The 9326-nt window shown below is 40.6% G+C and overlaps 1 pseudogene; it reads right to left on the bottom strand.

Moving 5' to 3' along the window:
* Nucleotides 1–208: 208 nt before the first annotated feature.
* Nucleotides 209–1273, bottom strand: LOC141078650 (hypermethylated in cancer 2 protein-like; annotated as a pseudogene).
* Between the last annotated feature and the right edge of the window lie 8053 nt (nt 1274–9326).

Below are 9326 nucleotides of genomic sequence, written 5' to 3'. Positions count from 1 at the left end.
CTGCTACTCTCCATGACAGCATTATGACTTTAACAAGGTATATGCAGAGTGGATGTCGCATTGAGACAATGCCTTTAATGAGATTGATTCTAGGCTTCAAAGTCAGCTACAAATTGGTTTGTCTTCTGCAGGATGTCTGGGGTCAGTTATTACTTCAAAGATTACACTAAGGTCATGCACACCGTAACACATGATTTTACAAGCCATATTATAGTATCACTATAATCATTAAAAAAACATTGAGCACTTCTATAACATTACACATTCTCTCCTTTGACATAGGCCCAACAATAACTCCATTGGGCATAGCCTCTCCTGCTTCTGGAGAATTATCTCTCTCTTTCCTGTCCCACTCCATTTTATGTGTTGGGTGGCAGAGGCTGTTCTTTGGCCCGGATTTAGAGTGGTTCTCTTCTAATTCCATTGGTTCATTCTCTCTTGTCTGGGAGGCGGATTCATCGTATGAGGCACAGTTGGCTATAGATGCTGAGGCAGATTGTCATGAGCCGACATGACCATCTGGTTGTACATTCTCTTCTTGTGCAGATAGGGACGGGCTTTTCTTTGAAAGGTCAAGGCCTAGCTCATGGTCACTCCCATTAATGCTATTATTGAGGCTGCTGTTGCTCCCTGTACCTAGACTTAAATGGTGGCTATTTTCCTATTTAGGGTTGCTAACAAACATATCTTCTTGGACTGTTTTGGACAACTTATTTGAGTTGGAACCCTTGTTAATGTCCAATGACTCAGAGAATCGCAAATGAACAAGTGGGGGAGCGGAAAGCCTGTGATTTCTTCCTACATGGCCTATACTCGGCACTCCAAGTTTTCCGACAAATGATTTTCCAGAATGCTTAAGTTTCTTCCTGCAGAGAGTTGCCAAGTCATGGAGTTGGAGGTAGCTTGCTGCGGTGAGGAGAGCACTGAAATTTTGCTCAACTGGCTGGTCGGATGTCAAAAGTTTACCGGTGTAAATAAAGTCCAAAATCTGTCAGAAAACAGCTGGGTTAACCATATCTGTATCCAGATTGATCAAGTTGTCATGAAGGACAAGAGATTTAAAGTACATACTGCTGGCAGCAAGAATGTTCTTGTGAGCTTGGAACAAAGCATTTTCCACTACAATAATGACGTCACAAAAGAAACCTTTGGCTCGTTGCTGATTCAGCTGAAGCAGCAGTTGTTTGGCATGGTTTGGCAGATCCATTTCCCACTCTTCATTCAGTAAACTTTGCCTTACTGCATGTGAGCGGCTCTGTCAGTGCAGCCCTGAGCTCCTATAACATTGCCAAACTTTGCAATTGTTCCAATACTTTTGTTATCTATAGTCATTGAACTCAAACACAGATAAAAGTGAAATCCACATAGCTAATAAAAGAGTCTCTCAGAGCAGTATGATACCTGCAGCGATATTGATTTATTGATTGCATTACACACTGCTAAGCCCCCATAAACTGCGAGACACAAAGCCCCTGTGGAGTTCAAGACATAGAGCATCCAAAGATTGGCTAGCCAACCACAGATTGCTAATTGCCAACAATCAGGGCTTCCACTAGGAATTTTGGGGCCCCATACTGGCAAAATTTTCGGGGCCCCCGAAATCCAGGTCTCACTCAGTCAATCCAGGAAGTTCTTATCCGTCTGGAAATGCTGACAAATGGACCAGTGAGTTTTCACTCGCATGCTTTTCTGATCTGTTGTAAAGTATTTGGGGACCAACTTTGCAGATAGCTTCTTCATGTCCAAATGTTTATGGATAATTACACAAACACATTCACGGGAAATCCCAATGATGCCTGCTATTGCTTTAGCTGAAATTTGCCAATTCTCCAGTATGAGGTTGGGCACAGCATCAACGATCTCCGGAGCAACAACCACTCTTGGTCGTCCAGGACATTCCTCATCGTCAGTGCTGAAGAGACCAGTTTTAAATTTGGCAGCCCAGGTATTAACTGTAGAATATGAAGGGCATTGATCCCCCAATGTCTGCGACATATCACCATGAATATCCTTTGCAGATTTTCCTTACAGAAACAAGAATTTTATCATTCCTCTGCTCTCATTTGCTGTGATTATCTCATTAGACTCCACCAGTTTGTTTTCCCGCGTGCGTAGAACACTGTTGCCATAAGCTAAAAACACAAAATTTGGAAAGCATATATTAGACACGTAAGGATTTCATGTGATGTAACATTCGTTACCATAGAAACAAAAAAAATCTCAAAGCCAAACACTTATCAGCAGCCCCTCGTAGAAAGGAGTTATCATGATAAAAGAAAGTTCCAGAACTCATTTTTTATTCTTTATTTTTAATGTTTTTGTGAGTTTTTTGTGCTGGAGCATTTTGGGACCTGTGGAAAGGGTTATAACTTTCATTTGTTAAAATCTGCAGTAAATAATCTCCACAGATAAAGACAAAGAACAATGTATGAACATCCACTTGGCACCTGATATGCATATTATAATGCATATTCAAGGACTACCTGCGTTCTTTGTAAAGTAATGCAATTACATTTTAAGTGTTTTCTGCTCACAACCTTGACCTTATGTAAATATCATTGTGCCTGAGTTGTTTCTTACTTTGCCAACCAGGCTGCGTAGTTAGTCATCCATCATCATAGGACCTCTATGCGGACTACATGGACCTGCGGGAGAGTGTTTTTGGGTAATAAATTTGTGACATAGGAGATTTGTCTAAGGCTACTTTCAGACTTCAGATTTTTAAATCCGGCGGGCTGTGGCGAAAAGTTGTCAAACCTGATCCGGTAGAAGCCGCAGCCCGCCGGATCATCTGTTGAGGCCGGAGACGGCGCAGGAGAGGGAGAGGGCGAGAGAGACTTCGGGCATGCGCAGGGGAAAAAACCGGTCCGGCGCTGTCAAAAAACGTTGCAGGGAACGTTTTTTGCAGACGCCGGACAGGCATTTTTTGCCGTTTCCGGCAAAAGCCGGACACACCGCATGGCCATCAGGCGCAATGCGGCGATAATGCTAATCTGTGGGGGAAAAGCCGGATCCGGTGGCAACCGGCGCCCGATCCGGCTTTTACATTTTTCGCCGCATCGCGTCTGATGCTTCCAAACTGAAGTCTGAAAGTAGCCTAAGAGTGTTTTTTTTTCTTTTTTTTAAAAAAGGGATTCATTTGTGCGTGTGTTTTCTTTCTTTCTACTTACTGGATTAGTAATGGGGTTGTCTGACTGATGCCTCTCCATTACTATCCCCTGAGCTTGGTGTCATTGGCAGCTGCTAACATCAATACCCAAAAACAAATTACCCGATTGCCAATGCTCCAGGGCAATCTGGAAAAGTCGAGGCTAAGCACAAGAATTGTCACATCAAGTTGTGGGCAGATATTTTTATGCTGGGAAGTGCCCAACAACCATGGGTATTCCCAGCCTATTAATATAAGCCTGCAGCTGCATGCTTGGCCATAGATGGTTATTCAAAATATGGGGGACCCCACACCATTATTTTAAAATTAATTATTTATTTATTGCAGTAAAAATACCTAGAAAGATGTATATATCTGTCTCAGATCTATGTATCTGTAAAAAAGAAAAGTTGAGAAAGGATCTCACTAAAGAACCAAAATGTTGCCATGATGGAGGGCGTCTCGCAAGCTTGCTGCCTTGGGGTAACCTTGGACTCTGAACTCTCATTCAAACCACATATCCATGCCCTATCCACTTTCTGCTGACTATAACTCAGAAATATTTCCTGGATCTGTACATTCTTTAATCAAGAATCTGCAAAAACCCTAGTCCATGCACTCCTCATCTCCTACCTCGACTACTGCAACCTCCTGCTTTGTGGCCTCACTTCTAACAGTTTTGCACCCTTCCAATCTATATTAAACTATGCTGCCTGGCTAATCCACCTATCCCACCGCTATTCCCTGGCCTCTTCTCTCTGTCAATTTCTTCACTGGCTACTTATTACCAAGAGACTCCAGTTCAAAGCCCTAACCATGGCATACAAAGCCATCTACAACCTGTCTCCTCCACACATCTGTGACCTAGTCTCCTGGTACATACCTGCACGCAACCTCCGATCCTAACAAGATCTCATTCTATACTCCCCTCTTATCTCCTCTTCCCACAATCACATACAAGATTTCTCCTGTGCATCTCCTTTACTCTGAAGAACCACCTCTTGCACCACACTATTAGCAGAAAGGATTTAGATTCTGAAATGTCGACTCGTGCCTGCACCACAATATTAGCAGAAATAATTTAGATTCTCAAATGTGGACTCTTGGCTGCAAAACACTATTAGCACAAATGATTTAGATTCTGAAATGTGGACTCCTGGCTGCACCACACTTTTAGCACAAACAATTTAGATTCCCAAATGTGGACTCCTGGCTGCACCACACTATTAGCACAAATGATTTAGATTCTCAAATGTGGACTTGATTTGAATGCTGGAAAGTCAATTTGACACATGATACTATCTAGCTGAACTAGCTGACAAACTGCCTAACTAACTATATGACTACTTGCAAGTACAGCCACTCTGCGATGTTGCACTTACAAAATGGCATAAAAACAACCACTTTTTATATAGAGAGGGACATTTGTCTTCATCAGCAAATGACAGAAGCCCTTGTTGTCTCATCTGCTGCAATATATTCTAATGGTACAACTCCCCACCTCTGCTTGCTGTCTTCTCATCTGCTGCAATTTATTCTACTGGTACAACTCCCCTCCTCTGCTTGATGTCTAATCTGCTGGAATATGTTCTCATGGTACAACTCCTCCCACCTCTGCTTGCTGTCTCATCTGCTGCAATATATTCTAATCGTACAACTCCCCCGCTCTGCTTGCTGTCCCCTGTGTCACTCTCCACATTTGATCCCATCACAGAAGAAGTCTAACCCTAATCCCAAACCTAATTCCAACCCTAACCCTAATTCTAACCCTAACCCTATTTCTAACCCTAACCAAAATTCCAGCCCTAACCCTAATTCCAACCCTAACCCTAATTCTAACCCTAATGGAAAAAAAAAATTTCTTTATTTTATTATTTGTCTCTACCTATGGGGTGATAAAGAGGGGGTTACTTTTTTATTTTGATCACTGTGAGAGTTTATCACAATGATCAAAATAAATGAATGAATCTGCAGCGTTGCAGATTCTGGCGGGCGCACCTGCGCATGCACCCGCCATTTTCCAAGATAGCGGCGCCCATGATCCGGGATGGCGGGACACTGGGAGCCAGATCGGGACTCGGAGGCACCGTGGAGAGTGAGGGGGTGATCGGACTGAGGGGGAGCAAAGGGAAGGGGAGGGGGAGCAGATTGTGACGGCAGCGGCCAATTGCCCCGCCAGCCGGTGTGGGGGGGTCAGATTAGTGTCTCAAGGTATGTCCGATGCTTCAGCCATGCATCGGCCATGGCTGGTTATAATATTTCATCAAATTTCATTGATGAAATATTACTATCGCTCTGATTGGCTGTTTCACTTTCAACAGCCAGTCAGAACTATTGTAGCCATGTGAGGGCTAAGCCACCCCCCTGTGGTTAAGTATAAAGGGTCCTGTGTGTGCGGGTCAGGTGACCTTTCATTGACCCCGGTCACCCGACCCATAGTAGGGTGATTTATACCATGACACCTACATAGGCATCATGGGTCATATTGGCACAGCTTTTCATGGGTCGGGAAGGGGTTAAAGAAGGGAGAAATGTAATGAGATGGATAGTTTGCCCACGCTCCCTCTGGAAGCAACAAGTTTAATGTGAAATATGATGTATAATGTGAATTATGATGTGCGTTAAAAGTGTTAGTACTATTGATAGTGTGCGTAGGTTGACTGTAGGGACAGTTAGAGTTAATGTTTGGTACAAGCCCGGCATGGAAGGGGTTTAGTTGAAGGAAAAAATATATTTTCCTGTAAGAAATTCAGACAGAGCCTGGAGTGCAGAGTGAAAGGACCTGAAGTCCAATGGGAGCAGTGTTGCTATCTGGGGTGTCCCTAAGTGAGATGAGACCAAAATGAATATATAACGAGATCCGGAGCAGAAGTGACTAAGAGACAGAGTGATAATTTGGAGACAGATCCTGGGAGAGGACACCTAGCAGAAAAGCCTAAAGTTTACAACCCACAAGGTAACGGGCTGGGCTGGGATGTTTTTTATTACATGTGGAGTATAACATGAATGTGCATCTAAAATCAAATTGCTGTCTGTAAGTTTCTTATGCGGGGAGATTGCTATTGTTCATTTGGCAGTGTCCCCTATTAACAAAATGTCAAGGTAATTAATTTTTTGTGAAGTCAAGGAATGTGTAAATGTTAAATTGAATTTATTTTTATTGATGTAAGAAATAGAACTATCTGCCTCCTCATCTGTGCCTTTCTAGATAATAATCAAATTGTCTATGTAATGACCATAAAATTGAATCCTCTCAAAAAATGGATTACTATAGTTGAAAATGAATTTCACCACCCAATCTGCCACCTCTATGTTGGCTAACGAGGGTGAGAGTTTACCCCCCATATTTACACCTTATGTTTGTAGGAAATATTGTTTGTCAAAAGAAAAGTAGTTATGGATCAACAAAAACAAAACTGCCAAGATAATAAAGGCACATTCAAGTAATTTTCCACATGCAATAAAAAACATCCGCTTGGAGAATTAATAAGAACAAAGATAAATTGTTCACCTAATGATAGCTATAATACGGAATCTAAATAGGTTAAATCAAAAAGGTTATTCACACTGGACTCTAAAGAGAGCCGAATCCATTGTGGATGATATTGATAGGGATAGTTTATTATCAGAACACAAAAATCAAAGAAATAATCCAAATGAAACATGCATTACCTTTTCAACATAGTACAGTTCACAATCTCAAGAAATTATAGCTATAATAAAAAAACTATCGATCTTGAACCAGGACAATAAATGTTCAGTAATTTTAAAGAAATCAGATTTTAGATTTGTAGCCAGAAAAGCAACTACACTAGGCAGAATTCTTTCACCAAGTTTTTTTTTTCAAGAAAAGAAAACATAATAATTCAACATGGATTACTTATAAAGGTTTCTTTAAATTTGGATATATAACCTGTAAGCCATGAAACTAACTATGAGAATAGAACCACTAATTTTTGTTCAACCACAACAGGACAACAGTTTACTATACACAGCTTCATAAACTGCAATACAACAGGAGTCATATACCTGATTGAATCCAGTAGGAGACAAAAGGACTGCACTCCACGGGCTGGTGAAGAAATATTGCTGTTTTATTGGCACATGCGATACATGTTGGCCGGGAGAGTGATAGCAGGAGTGAAAATAGAGCTGACAACGGCCGTTTCGCGCTGTACCAGTGCTTCAATCTTTGAGATTTGCAGGAATTGAAAAATTATATAAAACAATAAGAGTAGGGGATTTAAACATATTTAAAATACAACCAGAGTTCCACAAGGAATCAATATTAGGCAGGATCTAATATTGCAATTTAACTAGCTATATTTAATCATGATCTCAATTGACTTTATTATGCTTTAATGTCTTTTTGTATGTAAAGTCTCCTTTGTAAAACATAGGGTTAAAAAACTGGTTTGTAGAAACTAATTAACATGCATTAACTGCATATCAGTGTTTAATAGGAGAGGATATACTGTATAAGTGAAAAGAAACCTCTTCATAACAGACCATGATTAATGCTCGGTAAGCTGATTCTCCTTCCCCATTCCCTCCATGCATGTAGTTTCCTAAATGGGGTCACTTTTGGTGTATTTCTGCTGTTTTGTCAACTCAGCAGCTATTCAAATGCACCATAGCGCCTACAGTCTATTCAAGTTAAATCGCGATCCTTCCCTTCCAAGCCCTGCCATGTGCCCATCGGTATACTCAGGATAAATTGCACAAGTTTGGTGGTTCATTTTGTTCTGTTACCCTTGTGAAAATGAAAAACTTTGGTGCTAAAGCAACATTTTTGTGGAAAAAAAACATAATTTTTCATTTTTATTTTACAATGTTTTTACATTTTGTAGGTTCAAATTGTTTACCACAAACATAGATAAATTTCTTGAGGGATTTAGTTACCAAAATTAATTTACTTATGATTAAAATTATGATTAAAATTAATTTCTGCGGTTTAGGCATCTTAGGGACTCTTCAAATGTGACACGGTGTTCGAAGTCTATTCTAGAAAAATCTGCACTTGAAAAGTCAAACAGTGCTCCTACCCTTCCGAGCCATGCCTTGTGCCCAAACTGTAAATTCCCAACATATATGAGGCATCAGCATACTCAATTGAAATTTGGCAATATATTGTATGGTCCAGTTTCTCCTGTTACCCTTTTGAAAATAAAAAATTTGAGGCCAGAGCAATGTTTATGTGGAAAAAAATTAAATTTTTAATTTTTGCAGTCCAGTGTTTAACATTTCTGTGAAGCACCTGTGGGTTCAAGAGGCTCACCACACCACTAGATACATTTCTTGATGGCTGTTCTTTCCAAAAATTAGGTTACTTTTGAGGATTTTCTGCTGTTTTGGCACCATAGTGACTCTTTAAGTGAAACATGGTGCCTGCAGTCTACTTCTACCAAATCTGAGATTGAAAAGTCAAATAGCATTCCTTCCTTTCTGAGCCTTGCCATGTGCCCAAACACTAGTTTTCCCCCTCATATGGGGTATCGGTGTACTCAGGAGAAACTGCACAACAAATTGGGTGGTCCATTTTCTCCTGTTACCCTTGATAAAGCTAAAAATTTGGAGCACAATGTTTTCATTATTTTCTTTCACTTTGCTATTTTTCTTGTGAAGCACCTTATGGGTTAACAAACTTCCTGAATGCAGTTCTGAGAAATTAAATGGGTTTTTGTTTGTCAATTAGCTAGATAGAATTCTGTTCCGTGTGAAATCGATCTTCAATCATCTAACTAGATTTTGCTAAAACTGTGTTGCAGTCTCAGGAGGCCCTTTTGCTAATTGAAATGGTTTGGGCAAAAACAGTGTTGCACGGAGGAATGAGAAGGCCCGATTTTCTCTTAAAAATCATTAGGCCTAATATAGGGGGTTCAGTCAGGAGGCCACATTTGCTAATTTAAATCATTTGTGATAAAACTATGTTGCACTTAGAAATCAGAAGGTCACATTTCCACTTAAAAATCATTAGGCCTAATACAGAGGTTGAGCCAGGAGGCTGTATTTGCTAATCCAAATAGTTTGTGATAAAACTGTGAAACAGCTTGTTAAAAGATGGGATGGGTATATACAACATGAGTGAGAAAAAGCGAAGTTGTGGTGGAAGGAGGAATAGGCTTAATGTTCGACGAGTGCATGGGTTTGGTGTTAATGTTAATGAAAGCTCAACTGA

The sequence above is a fragment of the Dendrobates tinctorius genome, unplaced genomic scaffold (assembly GCF_039654945.1).
Source record: "Dendrobates tinctorius isolate UK_male_01 unplaced genomic scaffold, ASM3965494v1 ptg000016l, whole genome shotgun sequence".
NCBI lineage: Eukaryota > Metazoa > Chordata > Amphibia > Anura > Dendrobatidae > Dendrobates > Dendrobates tinctorius.
The sequence above is the reverse complement of the archived record's forward strand: the minus strand, read 5'-3'. Positions and strand labels throughout refer to the sequence as shown.